Below are 17,184 nucleotides of genomic sequence, written 5' to 3'. Positions count from 1 at the left end.
CGTTCACATCAATGCAGTGAGAGGTGCAAGACAGAGAATAGTACAGAAAAGGCAACCTTCTGTTTCCCCTCTGTTTCCTTGCTCTTGGGCTGCTTTGTGTAGGCTACAACTCCTCTCAGCCGCTCTGTGAGCTCAAGTCCTCCCCATCACAAACTCACCCCCAGCACGACATCTCTGCTGCTGACTCCATCCTATGTCTTTTATGCCAGACATTGTGAAGGACCCTAAAAAAGGCACGTTTAGCCTATTTTTCTGTTTCATTACACATGTAGGTACAAGCATGCACAGGGCCTTTCTCCCCAGTCTGAAATCAGGCAAAAAATGCCTTTTTAAGGCGCTCTGACAGACAAAAGATGACTATCCTTTCTTCCTAGCTCCCCAAATGTCATTCTTCCAGTGAAGGCCAATCCCAGACCAATAAAAGCTGATTGTTAACAAATGGCAATTAACTAAAATCTGTTTTCATGGCTCTATGCATTAACGGGGACATGATTGATTGCGTGAACTCTGCCAGAGGGGAAAAAAAAAAAGCATTAAAAAGTGATATAGCAAGCAGAAGCCAAACAAAATTATGTATTTTCTATTCAGAATTCCTTGTTCACTTCTAAGAAAAACTGAAGAAGTACCAATCCAATTTGAGGGCTACATAAATTCAGAGAATAAATATGTTCTTAAATAGCACAGACTGGAGTGAGTTTTATCCCACCGAGACCACAACTAGGCTGTTGGAAATGATGCACAAACTTCTGCAGCGGGTTATACTCTCGGTAATAGTTTTCTTCTTGAAATAAAAGCAGACGCTGATTTCTCGTGCAAGAAATCCCATAGATACATGAGTCTGTAGACAGGGGAACATTATCTACTGCCCGAAGCGGTGGCATGCTCACGTGCAAGAGGGACATTCAAGCAGCTGCTTCAGAAGGTTTGTAAGGCATGTAACAGGTTAAAAACAGAAGGCCAGCTTTGTTCTTAACAAAATCTTAAAAGAATCTTAAAAGAAGAGCAGTGTAAAAGGAAGAAGCGCAGTTTAAAGAAAAGAGAAGGAGAAAATAAATACTGTTTCCCACAGTACAGTAACACAGTCCTTTATTTTTGATTATGGGGAGAGCAGAGGCTGTGGCTAGGAAGGAAGGCAAATAATTCCGAACTTCACATTTTGCCTTTACGCAAAAGACAAAATCGCTCATCCCTAGCTACGACACAGTGCTGCTCTGCAAGCTCTCCTTCTGAAACTGTGCCTTACTGCACTTTTCTGCAAAAATCCTCCCCAAGTGCTTCTAAGTGACCCTCCGAATCTCCCTGCACTGCTTCCCTGCCTACACCCAAAGTGTGCAGCCCAGGACGACAGGCTCCTTATGCCAAGGGTACGGTTACACAGCATTAAGGACACCGACAGTGCTCCATAAATCTCAGGTAATCATCATTCCAGGATCATAATTATTTCATAGAGCTGGCGTTGAAAGGTACCCTTCTTCGACAAGCCAACGCTGGCAATCTGTAAAATTGCGGAGAGGTGTAAAGGATATTTATTTTAAAGTATATACAAAGCGTGCACTGCAGACTGTCTCATTTATCTTCGCGGCGAGAAAGCCACGAAGCTGAGCTAAATGGATCCATTTGTCTCCCTGCCCTGAGGGACGAGAGGTAGAGCATCATTAACTGTGCCACTCCTCTGCGGGGCTGGAGGGCTCTTCACAAAAGACAGGCAACTGCCAAGACGCAATGTTGGGCAATTCTCCTGGGGAAGAGCTGGGTGGTATTACCTAATTTTTCTGCGATCTTGAGTAAAATTTCCGAAATGCCAGAAATGCCAGTTGTCACAAGCTGCTTAGCAGCCAGCAGAGCTGGCCGGAGCTGCAGTTTGACGCGACTCGAGGTGCTTTGCAGTGCCCCGTGTGCCGAGCAGAACGCAGGACCGGCTCTCGGGGCGGCCCAGCGAGCACGGGGCTTGCTGAGGGTCAGGCCGTGGGGCGGCCCAGAGCGCGAGGGGAAGCAGTGTTTGACCTGACACGCAGCGTGGAAGCACGCTCGAGATAAGGCCCGAGGTAAAGACGAAAACGTGAACCCCGTCCAACAGATCAATAAGCGCTTCCCCAGTCCCTCACTTACCCAGCTGCCTATAACCCTACAAGCCCACGTGAAATTAATTGCATCACCTGTGCCCTTAGAGCTAAAACTCCATAAAACGGCCCTGGTTCCTGTGTTTGGTTTTGCTCACCATGCCCAGGCAGACAGTCCCAGCCCTCTACTGTTGACCAAGCAACGTGTTTCTTTGAGGCAAACACGTCTCAGGAAAAGAAAGCCACATCTACGCTCATCTCACTACACAATTTTTTTAAAAGACATTGTGATTTTAAAACCCTGTTTAATTCAGAGCTACAACAGCATTCACTATTCTCAAATCCCACCGAAGCCAGATGTTTGCTGCCCTTCCCAGCCTTCCTTCCTCTACAAACCTTCCAGAAACCCCTGTACCGGTTACTAATGGGATTAGCGCAGCTGTAGCACGCTGCCTGGTTATGTTCTTTCAGTTTACCAGGGAATTACGACAACTCACACTTGAGCAGTAGATCAAAGCAATTATGCACCACCCCAGTCCTTCAGTTCCTCTGGAACACCTCTCCTGTTCTGCTGACGAGGATGCCATGGGCGACCTTCTCATGTATTTTGACTTCAGGAGGGTTTGCAACATCCCCTTCCAGGAGGCAGATTCCACTCACAAGGAATGAATGCAAGTTTGCTTGGGATAGCTTTTTGACAAATCCACCCGTCTTAAAAATAAAATCTTGTTGTTCTCTAGGTGCTTACAGACTTTTTTTTAAAGTAAATCTTCCTGTATTTTTCTGGGAACAGATTCCATGAACTGACCCGTAATTCCCTACGTGTTCTCCTGTGTATTATGTCTGCCTGCCCCAACTCCCCTGAGACCACCCCTCATCCTCCATGAACTCCTAAAGACTATCACTAATGGTTCAGAGGTTGCTTTGGCTTCTCCCTTAAATACTTTCAGGTCAAATACATGAGCAAAGATTTTCTATTCCTATCTGGACTCTACTTTTGTGTTTTTCCGTCTCACTACAATATAGGAACTCCGTTGTGCAATTTGGTTTGTCAGGAAGCATTTCAGGTGTTTGCACCATGTCAAAAAGCTTCATTTTTGGCTGGATGGCTGCATCCAGAGAGCTGAAGTCAACAGCCCAGCATCTAAGACTCGATTACTAACTGCAGGACGAACGGACTGAGAGCAGCACTGCGGAGAAGGACTTGGGGGTCCCGGTGGGTGACAAACCCAACAAGAGCCAGCAGCATGTGCTTACAGCCCAGAAAGCCTGCAATATCCTGGGCTGCATCAAAAAAAACCGTGGCCAGCGGCTCCAGGGAGGTGGTGATCCTCCTCTGTGCCACTGTGAGACCCCACCTGGAGCCCTGCACCCAGCTCTGGGCCCCCAGCACAAGGACACGGATCTGTAAAAGCGAGTCCAGAGGGGGCCACGGGCAGGATCAGAGGGCTGGGGCACCTCTCCTGCAGAGAAACAGAGCTGGGGTTGCTCAGCCTGGAGAAGGGAGGCCTTACTGCAGCCTCTCAGTACTCACATGGGGCTTTTGAGAAAGACAAGGAGAGACATTGTACAAGGGCGTGTAGTGACAGGACAAGGAGTAATGGCTTTAAACTAAAAGAGGGTGGGTTTAGATCAGATATAAGGGAGAAATTCTTCACTCAGAGGGCGGTGAGGCCCTGGCACAGGCAGCCCAGAGAAGCTGTGGGTGCCCCATCCCTGGAGGTGTTCAAGGCCAGGCTGGATGGGGCTTTGGGCAGCCTGGGCTGGGGGGAGGTGTCCCTGCCCATGGCAGGGGGTTGGAATTAGATGGTCTTCAAGGTCCCTTCCGACCCAACCCATTCCATGACTCTTCAGTGGAGGAATCTGGAGGAAAACGTCCATGTAGTTGCACTTCAGCTCTCAAGACATTCGCTACTGCAACGCCCTTTTGTAATTTTACCTCAGATCTTCATACAAGTAACATTCCTAGCAAAGCCAGCCCATGGTATTTTCCCAGGGAAATAAAATAAGCGCAGGCACACATTTTCAAAAGCCCAGGAGCTTATATTTTTATCTCTGAACGGGCAATTGCTCAGGACACTGCTCTTCAGAAGTAGAACATAAACAGTTAATAATACCAATTCATTATTAATTTTATTAAGACAGACTTACTCTCCAGAGTGGAATTCAACACTTAAAAGTTATCTCTGTAGCTGATCTGGATAAAGATTTATATGTTTCCTAAACGCTGCCTCTTTGATTGAAGTTTAAGGAGGAAAAGATATATGGCTGACAGCAGGAAGCACGTAAAAGAACACGTTTCTAGGTTTTGCCTGCCTCGTCCTTCCACACCCCAGACAGGAGTAGCTGATGCCGCACGAAATGAGATTACAGGAACTATTCTCTGTATGTTCAGGTGATATGCTTCACGAAAAGTCATTTTTCCTGCTTGCTGTATGACACTTCTATCCAGCATGCAGGAAGAAGGGAGAAAAAAGGCAACAAAAACCCAAACTCAACGGAACTGGAAGGATGTGCCCAAACAGGGTGGCTCAGGAGAAGTCTGAGGAGAGGAACCTGCTTCCAACTCTTAAAATCACCTGGATGAGTAGGTGTCTGCAATCTTCCTCAGCCCAGAAAGCTTTGTTTTGGCTTCTCCTTACGGCTCCCAATTAATCCACGATAAGGAATGGTCAGTCCTTTGTTTAGCCCACTCCTAACCATTACCATTCACTCTGCGTTGCTGTATCCACGTCAAGAACTCCTCTGCACAGAGCTCAGCGCAGCCTGTTCTGCTCTGACGGGTGCTGCCGCTGCTGCTTCCAGCTGAGGAGGGCGAAGGACTTGGTTTTACAGAGCCACTTTTTCCGTTGTCCATTACCTGGGGAGTTCAGAGGGCATTACTGCTTCTGACTCCAGAACAAAAGCGAATCTCAATTTAAACCTATTTTCCCTCACCTGCTCCTCTGGGCAGCTCAACTTTACATAGGCAGGTCTTGATTTTTGGACCTCCAGCGTGTTTAATTCAAGCAGTGAGCACCCAGTGCTTATAGCACCCGACGTGATTATTCTTTAAAGGATCAGGCCTGGCCACGATCACCGATGTAAGTGTTCACCTTAGCCAATAAAATGGTGGCAGAGTTAGAGATGGATTCTTTTTTGCATAGTTACAGCTCTGTTTTGTTTTGCTTGCTGTGCTGTTGCATAGAAAAATGGGAAGGAAGAGGAAATAACATTATTGACCTGAAAAGATTGCGGAGCGTGTCTGGGGTTGAATAAACATTTAATTCAACCCCCAAAATGTTTGTTCCATATCGGCTTTTAAAAAAGGTAACGGTAAAAATTGATTCACTTCAAAAGCTGTTTATCAAAAAAAAAGTTTCTCCTTAAAACACCAAAACAAAAGGTTTTGTTCCCCCAGGGTTTCCTCCTTTAAAACGAAAGTCTGGCACAGGCACCGTTTCACAAAATGTTCCTTTCAACTTCCATTTTTTTTATTTTTTTTTTCCCCTAAGCTGAAAAAATTTCTAGAGACCTCAGCTTTCCCAGGCCCTGGCGTAGGGCTGGGAGTACAAAACCTTCCGTTCGCTTCGGGAGCTCGTGTCCCCAGGCACCTCTCAGCGCTGTCAGGGAGGAGAGCTGCAGCCCTGCAGATGGTCCCTCCCTCGCCAGACGGCCCGACTCATCCTCTCGTCACCGCTCTGCGAGGTGACACAGCTCGGCACAGCTTGCCTCTCCTCTCCCTCCTCCTCCCGCCAGCCCTCCGTGCCCTCATCACATGGGAAAGACTTCAAAGCGGCTGTGAAAGGAAGGCTCGATGGCAATCAGCAGCCTGGGGAGCTCTCTGCCCGTCCTTAAACAAGTGGGGCTAGGTCTCACTAGGGCTCGGGCCTTAAGGGTGCTTCTCTACCTGAAGCCAGCGGTGTTGGCAGGAGCAACGGCAGCAGGAGCTTCACACCACGCCGGGGTGACAACCCAGACAGGGAGGAGGAGGATCCATTTACCAGCGGCGGTTTAAAGCAGCCTGCAAAGCGCGAGTGACAGGCATAAAAGCACATCGAGAGCGGGTAACAAAATATCCTGCAAATCCTACCTTGGATACAAAGAGGTGGCGATAAACTATGACTCATAATTCTGCCAGTTTCTTGTCTTTAAGCAGCAGAACGCATTTGTCAGACCTCAGGCTAGATCCTTGCCAGATTTCAAGTTCCTGTGTCAGATCCCCAAGGCACAGAGCTGCTCAGAAAAAGAAAGATAACGTGGTTTGTGCACGGAGAGCGCCTCTCTTCCCTGCTTCGCTCTCGCGTTTTGCTCTTGAACCAGCTGGATGTTCCCCTAAATCCAAGGCCCGGGGAACAAAAGCAGCCTTCAAATAAAAACAAGTAAGAAAATGGCATCTCGAAGATCAGAAGAAAGTGGAAACGAGGACTTACAATGGACTCACCAGGTGACACTAACACGCTCTGCTACATACTCCACACGCACACGCCGACTTGAATACACCAGGACACAGACCTGAGGCTCAGGTAGCTCGTAAAAGATCCCAAAATACTCGCTCCAAGAGCATAAACGCAGTGCCTGCAGGAGCCAGCGTTCTGGGAGAAAGCACGTACGTGGAGTGTCACTTGAGCGGGTAAAAATAACGAGACTCTCTCGCAGAGACCCAGCTTAGCACGCGTCGAGATGAAGACTTGCAGCATCCAGGCTGCGATTCCTCTCCAGAGCCTCCTCCAGCACTCCGGCCACTGCGGCTGGTGCTCACGGCACCTCCTACCAGCCGCGTCCCACCCCGCGCCCTCCTCAGAGCCGCCTCCAGCACCCTAGGTCTGCTGCCGCTTCAGGCGAAGGTCAAAGGCTGCAGAGGGCACAAGAAGTCCTTTATTGCCTTCGTCACAAGATTTGCTTCTCCGCTTGGAAGTCAAAAACGTGACTCCGGAGCTGACATTTCAGATTTCTTTGAAGGTGCCTCCCGGTGTCCCACATCAGCTTTGCAACTGTAAGCTGAATTAAACCACGAAACCAAAGCAGATTTCACCTAGACCCTACTGGCAGACTCCTCTGTACTGGGGAGGTGTATTTTTTGGTCGATGCTCGCGATTTCTTCAGGACGTCATCCTCTGGCCTGATCCCACCAACGCGGGTCGGCAGCAGCACTTTTCACGGCAGCAGCACAACACTTGAGCTTCCCTCTCCGTACGCAGGGTGCTCGGTCCCTGCCGTTCATGCCAGCGGTCCCGGTGCAGTGCTGAATTTCTGCCAGGAGAGGCTGCGGGGACGCTTCAGGTCTGTCTCCACCTCGCTGCCGGGCCAGCCTGCTCTCGGCCTGCTCCTGGAGATCACCCACCACTTTTGGGGCAGGGCGATGGAGGAGTAACGGCAGCTCCGCACCGGCTGGGGACTGCAGGCAGCTGTCCGGAGAGGTCGTGGAGATCCGCTGGCAACTTTTAAGGAATTTCCATCCCTGGAAGACCGCAAAACTCGGCAAGACCCAGACCAACCCTATCTAATTTCAAAGTTAACCTCGCTTTGAGCGGGAGGCAGGACCAGACGATCTCCACAAGTCCCTTCTATTCTTTTTTTCCCCTTAGAACTTGGGGATGTTTCAGCTACAAAGGAGGGCAGACCGAGCTGCCTGCAGAAACACTCTCCGCAGGTCTCCACCACGCAGTAAAACACCAGCGTGTACCCAGTTAGCCTCTGCAGCCAGCAAAGCATTTTCATTTGCGGCAGTGCCCCGACCCCAGCCTCCCGCTGAGCTCCGTACTGCGCCGCTCGGATGCTCCTGCTGCTTTCCGCAGGAGATGGCAGCTTACCCTGCGCGACGAGGTCTGATCCCCCTCTCCCCGCCATCACACGTTCACGGGGTGCGCCAACACCGCTCGCTGCCAACCGGGCCGGCGACAAAAAGGGTGGAAGACGCGGGAATGCAGAGCCTGCCAAGCGCAGCGTGCGGAATAAAAGGCTGGCCGTGGAAGGACGGTCACCTGTGGGAGTCAGACGGTGTGCTCGAGTTACCACGGAGCGACACGGGGGCTTAGAGAGCCGCCGGACCAGAAAAAGCACCCCAGCTCACTGCGGTGGGAGCGGGAGGCTTGCACTTGGCGTTTGACTTGTTTCACTTCACCAGCGCCGCCAGATGAGGAGCCCAGCGACAGCCCTGACGCCATCCCGCGCTGCTCCGGGCTCACCTTAAACGCGGGCCTGCAAATCCAAATTCGAAGCTGCAAATTCAAAGCCTTAGTTAAGACCCCTTCCGGACCCACGCCCCAAATTCTGACCGTGAGCCCCACTCCCACCACGCGCCCTGCCCTCCCTGCGCTGCGGTGTGGGAGGCGCCGAGCGAGGCAGCATAGGGGGCTGCATCCTTCCCCCCGCGTCCTGGAGCTGCCAGGGATGTTTGGGCTCCTCCTGCCAGCCACTCACCTCTGCTGGCCGGCGCTGGCAGGGAGCAAAGAAGTGGACTGCGGGAAACAGACTACTGCAGTTCACTTTTTGTCCCATTTAGTAACAGAATCGTGGAAAGTTAGCAGAACAGGGTTTAAGTGAGAAGTGCGTCGTTAAGTAAAATGCTGCGCTTAAAGCAAATTAAGTTTAAACACCATCAAAATCCGATTACTTCTATTTTCAACCACATAGGTGGTTCGAAGCCTCACATGTATACTGCAGTTAAAATCACGTTCTCACTGGTTTAAATGAGAACGGACACTGAAATTGTATTAAAAATACTGTACGCATTAAGAAAAACATCAAGGAGCAACAGAAAGCCTCCAAAATTGCCCAGCCCAAAACAAGATAGGATGGGAGGGGGGGCAGGAAGAGAAGAATCAGTGTTGCTTAAACACCCTACAGCTTCGAGTAGGAAACTCAGAACCAGTTTTAATCAGAAATACTTCATTAAGTTATATTAACGTTTCAAGAACACACTGCCTCATAAATGACACCTGATTTATCAGCATTACAGCAGTCATCCTCCTCGGAGAGCACCAGTCGCTGGCTGAAATACTGACTGTGAACAGATACGTTCTTATTAACAGAAAAAAAGTAATGTGAAAAAAAGAAAGAAGTAAGTATTAAAAAGGGACGGGTTTGGTCCATATAATTTTTTTTCTGTTTAGATGCAAGTTGTCTTGGTCAGGTCGGAAATTCTTAGTGAGAACATGGAATGAGTGGCCACCAGCGCCTAACCTCACAGGAAGACGTTCACTTCGTAAGAGTTGCACCGAGTGAAGACTGGATGACCTGAGAAGTGTCCTCCCTGAAAAAGCAGGACATTTTACTGTCTATGTAACATTTCCTTTTAAGGTTTGAGCACGAGCTCTACCAGGTTCAAAATCTTAAGGCACGGACCTGCCACCACAGAAGCAATATATTTAATCTACTAAGTATGAATATCATATCTTGCCTCTTCTGTAGGTTTTAAAAAACACAGTCATGCATTCTTAGATATCCTATGTATTTACAGTAGTTTAATTAATAATACAGAGATGTTATGCTGTTTAGGGGAATTTTCAATTAAATTTTAATTTCCAACCAAACGCAGCCTGACACAAATTGGGAGTAACAGGAACTAATCAGCTGACAGGCAGGATATGCATAATTCACCATTTTCTAAGAAAATGACGAAGTATAAAAACCAGCAGTCTGAGTACATGAGCGTTGAGGTAAAGGACTGATAAAATAAACACACAAATATGATTTATCCCTTTAACTCAGCAAAAGTCTGCAAACTGCCACGGTAGCAGGCAAGGAGAAGCATTTGCTATTTATGAGAACTGCAGCTCAAGATTCGAATAAAGCATTTAGATCGATGCTCCCTTCCTGCAGATTTAAACTGCGATCACATCACCTATTTTAAACCGCTTTGACTTCTACCAGTCAGCCCGGTTCCCACCTGTTTTGAATGTTTTCGACTCAGTGCGGCAGTTAAATGATTCCTGGGGCAGAAGAGGAGGACTGGTAAAGAGGAGCATGCCTAGTGCCGTTATTAAATCGAATCAAAAGAGCCCAGGATAAGCCTGGGGTGTGGTACTCAACGAGAATGTTTGTGAGTGGCCAAGTTTAGCAGAAGAGAATAGGCAGGCCTGGAAGCCCAGGGGAATGAGATGCATCTGTTGTTGTAGGCAGCCCCAGCAAAATGTTACTGGTTCACTGGCCTGGGGCACGACTCCCCCCTTCCCTTTTGACAGCCAAGGACAATATTAGCTTGCCTTTTTTTTTTATTATTATTATTATTTTTTTTGCCATCGTCAGGCTGAAGCCGGGTGAGAATATTTTGTGTCTAGACTAATAAATGTTTGTGCGGATTTTGCAAGACCGGCTTATGGGAACAGAATCCACTTTTTGTTTTCTGCTGGAAAAAAAAATAAAAAATAAAAATAAAAAAGGAGCATTAAAAGCAAATGAGCACCGTCGTGCATTTGTTTTAAATTGCATATTACAGTCCTGCTATTTTATGTGCAATCAATACGTAATTTGGAAGAAAAAATGCTTTTAAAATTCAGAGCTATCCCTGAGCAGCTAAGGTTCTCTTGGAAACTGAAGGAGGAGTCTGAAATTATTGTTCTTTTGTTTGCATCCCCCAGTGGGAAAGGCAGCACACAACTAGAAACCACTGTGCTTTGAGGCAGCATGAATCATTAAGAATAAAGATCAGCCCCCCCTCTCCCCATTTAAACATGAGATATTAAAACTGAATCTAGGACAAAGGTAAACTAAACAGACTCCTTTTCCTTCCCGGGCAGTTAGCGGGTTAAATCAAATATCAAAGGGACTACATCAACCTTATAACTTCCTCTACCGAAATTAAAAAAAAAGACAACTTGTATTTTGCACAACATGGCCTGCCCCGATCCCAATCGCAAGCATCAGCCGAGTCAGTGGAAATCACCGGGATACGCGAGGGCCCAAACCTACATTTTCTTTTTTAATATTTGTTTAAGGAGGGCGGGGTGTCTCCAAATGAAATGGCTGACCGAGCTTTTTATTTCCTCGCTCTGGGTGGAAATGACCGAATCTTTCCACGCAGAGGAGCGCAGCGAAGCGGCTCTGGTGCGTGGCACCCAGCAGCCCCGAGCCTCCAGCAAGCTCTCGCGCTCGGCCCGGCTCCCTCGGGACTCGGCTCCGGGCAGCCTGCAGCCTTCGGCCTCCCCCGGTAGGAAGAACCCTGCTCAGAACAGCCCGTGTGACCCACAGGTACCAGCCTCAGCAGGATCAGGTCCAGAATGGGGATGTTGGCTCCTCTAGGTGAGAACGCATCCGCTCGAAATACGTACGCAGAGATTTAAATGATGTCTTCCTAAGAACGTGCACACCTGTCTATTTCTTCAGCACGTGTGCAAGGAGTAAATTTGTTTTACTTCATCACTCTTTTTCTCAACTCTCCCCTCCTTCCTCCAAAAGGAAACAAACGACCAACATTAGCAAGGCCTTCTTTTTCCCCTGGTGGAATCCAAGGACTAGGGAATTGAGAAAACCTACTTGTCAGGAATCAGGTTTAAGAAGAATGTTTGTGGACCGGAAGGTAAAACAGCCGAAGCTGTAATCATCTTTTAACCAAAAAAAAAAGCTTCCTTCCATCGTAAATTATTCCTGTTAGTGAAATAAAAAAATTTAGTTCTCTGCTCAGCCACAGCCTCCTCCACCGAATTTCAGTAAAACCTGTGAAGAAGTCGAAGTTGTAAAACATTCGTCAGATACGAGGAGCAGAGTTGTGTGGGTTTGCATCACGCTTAAGCAGACACCCACAGCACCAACAGGGGCTGTCCAGAGGCACCAGCTCCTCCAAGAGTTCCCCTCACACACAACTGCTGACCCGGCACGAAGCTGCGGGCAGGGCGAGCCTTCCTCAGTCCTCATCCTCACGTACACGGGACGGGGAGCCGTAATATTCGACACCACAAACCAGGCTGGCGGTAGCGCGGTGCTGAATGCTCCAGAACTTCCACCCCGGCTACAGATGTGTTTCGTCTTGCTGGGAATTGTGCTGAGAAGCAGAACCCCCTGGATTTGCAGGCGGGCTTCGCTCAGCTCCCTTTGCGACCGCTGCTAAGAACCCAGCTACTCCGGACACAGCCCTGCTTTGCTCAGCACCCTTGACTCCAGCAGATGCTGCTGCTGGCAGCTGACCCATATATACAAAAAACAAAAAGCACCATTTTCCTACTTTTAAAGCATTCCGAAGATTTACCTGGAATTGTGACCTTCTGCAGAAGCTCGCAGCTGTAAGTAAGGTTTAACCACCACCCCCCCTACACCCCACGTAGTAGTGGCTCTTCTTGCCCGTCTCCTCCCCGGTTGTCTCCCCTTTACTCTTTTTAGGACACACAACATTCCCAGATCTCGTTTTGTCCCAGTGACCAAACGGGAGCCTGACACTCAGGCACTAGTCCTTTGGGAGGGTTTAAATGCAATGGCACGCTGGCATACGAAGCGTGTCTTTCCCTTGTAACACAGGGAGGAACGAAATCCCATTAGTACCACGTTCTCCTGAAGTTAACACACCTCGATTTTTAGGCAAGCCAAGCTTAGACACCTCCACCAAAACAGCCTGGGACCACGCAAACACACATTTACCTCTATAAAGTTCTCAGCACCTTTCTAAGGTAAGACAGCATCAAAATCCTAAGACTCCCAACCTATAAATGAGGAATCAAGCCTTAAAACCTCCACAAACCGTGTGCCTAAGTCACAGCACTCATCATAAGCTGGCAGCTATTTCTGGTCTCACAAACCGTATGTGGCTAGAGAGATGCTCTGAAGATTCAGGGCGTTGAACACGCGCAGCTTTTGCCATAACCACGGCAAAGTTCAAGAGCTCCCTCCTGTCCTCCTGCCCGCTGGGGGGGGATTTGGCGCTCGCACCGCTCGCAGAACGACGCCGGCGTTGCCAAAGAGCGAGGGCTGGTGCTGCGCACGCCTCACTGCGCAGCCCTGTCTGCCCACCACTTAACCCGATCTGCTCCTCCAAGGCTCGCTCCAGCAGCGGCTTCAAGCCGCGGGTCCCCCAGGCCGCACGTGAAATTCCTTCACCCAAGACCAGCGGGACAGGAAGGGGAGCAGCAGCCCGCAAAACACTGCTGGGGAAGGCCCTCGCCCAACGTGAACCTGCAACACCAAGCGACTTTCTTGAACGGCTCCAAACACAACTGGAAGCGTGTATTTTTGGAACTGAGCTCTCCTGGACCTGTTAGGTGCAAGCAGAGCTCCAACTTCCAAAGTGTGTTTGCACTGTTAAGTTCTCCATGATCTATCTCCAAGATCTTTTAAGAACTAGTAGCAACGTACTCAGAGTTCTTTCCTGTTTTTCCCTTCATGTTCTCCCACCTCGCCATATCTGCTCCTCTTTTACTGCTCTGCAGTTTTCCCAGTTTCTGTGCCGGAGCGTGGTGCTGCCCTTCCTGCATTTCCAACAACACAGTAAGTGCTCCACTCCACGCTCCTGTCCTTGCCCCCTTTCGATCACGCTCTTTTGTCACCAAATTCTATCAAACTTCAACAATCACCGTGATCTCAAAGCCCTTAAGGACAGGCACACAGCTTCCCGCAAACGACGACAGCAGAATTGTGCTCACTTTGGGCTGACTTCCACAGCTGGTTAGAAAGGATCCCCTGGTAGCAGAGATCCTGCTTTCTGCAACACGTTGCAGCTCACTGAACTCTGAAGGGTACGAGAAAAGAGGCGAGCGGACCTGGTGCGGTTCCTTCCAGCTCCCCGACAGAAAGACAAGAGAACTGGAAATGAACCATCAGCTAAAGGGAGGCACGGCGCAGCATTACGAAACGCCATCTGGCTGGTACAGGGTAAGGAAGCGTAGCATTTTTGGTGGCTCCCACCTCCACAGAAAAAGAAACAACTGTTTATGCCGCAAAGTGGTTGGAGTATTTCAGGAGGCCCTGAACTACCCCAAAAAAACAACAACGAAACCACAAACCAACCAAACCAAACCCAAACAAAACTAACATGATGAATCGCAATAAAGATGAAAATCAGAATTAATAATACTAATAACAATTAAGATGTTGAAAACTTAAGTAATCACATCCCTTGTATAGACTGCAGGAGGAAGCACCTTTAATGCCTGATGTGACAGTATCAGAAAGTTAATTAATAACACCATAAAACTGGATTTCTATGAGCACACATTCGGCAAAGGTGACACAACTGACCTGCAGCGGGACAGATACGTGACTTGAACACTGATACTGCTACCTGTTTGGGAAATCGCGAGGAAACAAAGGAAAGAGGGGAAACGGTGCTATATTGAAAACTGCATCACTTGTTTACAAGTCACTGACAACTCAGAGGCAAACCATCCTGGGCATTTATGGATCAGTGACCTCACGTCGAAAGCACAGGACGGAGAGGGAATACCGACCATCAATTCACAGAAGGGAACAGCGTGTCCAGGCCCTCCTGCACTCAGCTAAAAGTGTTCAGAACGTCCCCTCCCTTCGTGACCCCACAATTGTTATTATATAGGAGGACTTTCACTAAACAGACACCGAAGAGCTCATTCTGTCACTTTTGCAACAGGCTTGGGATTCTAAAAATTAGAGAAGCTAATTTCATAATGTAAAAATACTGCATTTGGCACAGGGGAATTCTCAGCTAGACTTCAGCCTTGACACACAAAGAGAAACTGACCATAGAAATAAAGATTAGCCATAGCTTAGCCACAAGTGAATATGCCTCGATTATATTTATTACGTGCAAACAGAATGAGGAAAACAGTTTATACTGACTTGCTGCTTTAGAAGTTAGTTCCATAAAGATGGAAGAAATTCTCAACTCAAACTTGAAGAAAGCATCAGACTTAAAAAACAGCCATAGCTGTCTGAAGTAAGGCTTTTATGAATTCAAAAGTCACATCCAAAATAAAAGACCATCTATGTTAATGGTAACTAGATAAAAAAAAAAATAATCCTGTCCCTTGGACTTTTTAAGACTGGGGGAAAAAATAGCTCAAGGATTGTAATTAGCCTAAGTGAAACACCACAAACTGCTAAGGGAAGCAAAAGACACAAGGAAACAGCCTTTTTGGTACATTAGGAACAAAAGGAATCCTAACAACAGTACAAAGTCCATCATTTGACAGAAATTCTTCAGGATGGAGAAATTTACAAAAGGCAGAACAGTTCAAAAGCCAGCTCTAACAGTCGCCAATGACACATGGACACGCAGCAATAAACATTGCCTTTTCCAATAATAACCAGCAGAGATAAATGACAACAATTAAGGCTAGCCACCGGAACGCTGGATGCAGCTGAAGCACGCACAGGTCATCAAGGGCTTTGCGAGAGTGGAGGGAACCCAGAAGAGTCACAAGAAGCACTACAAGAGTAGGAAAGCATGCCTCACAAAGAGAATGCGTGCCCTACCTCAAATGCGTGCCCTACCTCAAACTGTTATGTCCCGAACTCGTCTTTGTTAAACAAGCACAGTGCACAGGTACGTTACCAAAACGCAAAGGGCTTCTCAGCCGAGCAAAGCTACGAGGACCGCTAGCCTGAAGTTAGCGGTCAGTCACCTCGGTTATAAAAAATGGCATCTCCTTCTAACGAGCCCTGGGGAATTCAATTAACAGCGTAACTGGAAGAGGCTGCCTTGCTGGCAATGTTTAAAGACGGTAACAAATGGGTTTCCAAGTGATGTCTGCTTGTTCAGAGAGGTTTTGACTTAGGGCCTACAGTATTTGGGTCCCAGGGTTTGCCTCGTACAGGTTGTTCTCAACAGCTGGACCGGGTTTCTCTACGTACCCACGAGCTTCTTGTGCCTGAAATCCCTCCGAGCAAACACAAACAGAAAACAGGCTGCTGCTTAAAACCAGCAGCACAGCTTTCAAAATTCCCCTCTCGTTTCTACCTTTAGCGGAATGTTTGTGTTCACGTAACAAGTTTCATAACAAAGCCCGCTTTTTATTTATACACTGTTTGCATGCACTTTGACATCCCCAACGCGCTCTCCGCACTCGTCTCTCTTCGGCAACCAAGCGGCACCTCTCCCAGCGTCTATCCCGGCTCGCGGACCGACACCTCAGCCTTCATCACTTCGCATGACAGACGCGAAGTAAAACTCCTCCATCCTCACGTCAACCCGCCGGGAAGCAAAAGCGGCCCCGACGGGGAGCCCGAGCACCTACCAGCCAGCGTTGACAACCGCAGACGCTCCGCTCCCTCTCAGAGCCCCACAGCTGCCTCCATTACGCGCCTCATCCGAGCAGTTGCCGATCTCCAGTGCTGCACCTCATCTAGGGGAGAGCCGAGCGTCAGAGCGCACCCCGACACCCCAAAACCCCCCGGCAGGGATGGGGACATGGCCCCGCTCCCTCTCCCACCGCCACACCGAGGTGTGGGGGGGGGGGGAGCCCAGTCACGGATGGCTCCGTCCCGCTTCAAGGCACGGAAAGCGAAGTTGCTCGCCCTGCCCGTTTCCACACACCCCCCCCCGCTCTGTCACACCCGGATTTATCCCCGAGGCACCCCAGGCCCCCGGGGGCCGCCGCCAGACAATGAGGAGGAGGCGACGGGCGGGGCGCTGCCGCCCCACCGCGCCCCGTTTCCCCCTCGCCGGCTCCCCCCCTTCAGGGGGGGCTCGGAGCCGCCCCTCTCTCCTCAGGGCCGGCCGAGGGAGCACCTCGCCCTCTCCCCGGGGCCGGCCGGGGGTCTCCCGTCGCCGCTTGGGGTCGCCCCGCGGAGCCGCCTCCTCGCCCCCTCAGCCCCGTGCCTGCCTCCGCCGCCGCCGCCGCTCACGGCCGCGCCGCCATTTTGCGTCTCCCCGAGTCGTGCGCTCCCGGCGGGGCGGGCGGTGAGCCGCCGAGTCCCAGCGCCGCCGGCCGCCCGGGCCCTCGCCTCGCCGCCCGCGGCGCCCACTCGCATCCTCCCGGCGCCTCGCAGCCCCCCGGGAGGGTTGAGCGGGGAGGGCCGGGCAGCGGCGGGCCGCGGTGCCTCAGCCTCCCCTGGCAGGGAGCGGGGCGGAGCCGCTCCGCCCGGCAGGCGGCGGGCGGCCCGGCCCGGCCCGGCCCGGCTCGGCTCGGCTCGGCGGCGGGGGCTGCCCCCGGGCTAGGTTCCAGTCCTTGCTGTTGTGCACGCCCACGGGCATAAAGACGCTGACGGTGCCCCGCTCCCTAACCCGGCAGCTTTTTCTCCA

At 49.9% G+C, this 17,184-nt stretch overlaps 1 protein-coding gene across 7 annotated transcripts in view; it reads right to left on the bottom strand.

The window, feature by feature from the left end:
- The window catches only part of ZHX1 (zinc fingers and homeoboxes 1), a 27,465-nt gene extending 10,281 nt beyond the window's left edge, over positions 1 to 17,184 (bottom strand). For 6 of the 7 annotated variants that reach the window (XR_014580280.1, XR_014580281.1, XR_014580282.1 and 3 more), the window contains exons 1-2: positions 16,766 to 17,184; positions 16,178 to 16,285 (exon numbers count right to left, since the gene is read on the bottom strand). The gene's annotated coding sequence lies outside the window, so the exon portion shown is untranslated. Of the gene's footprint in view, positions 1 to 16,177; positions 16,286 to 16,761 lie in introns of all 7 variants that reach the window. The other variant, XM_083825583.1, reaches the window with a different exon arrangement.

This window comes from Anser anser (assembly GCF_964211835.1).
Source record: "Anser anser genome assembly, chromosome: 2".
Taxonomy (NCBI): domain Eukaryota; kingdom Metazoa; phylum Chordata; class Aves; order Anseriformes; family Anatidae; genus Anser; species Anser anser.
Note: the sequence above shows the minus strand (reverse complement) of the source record. Positions and strands in the feature narration are given on the sequence as shown.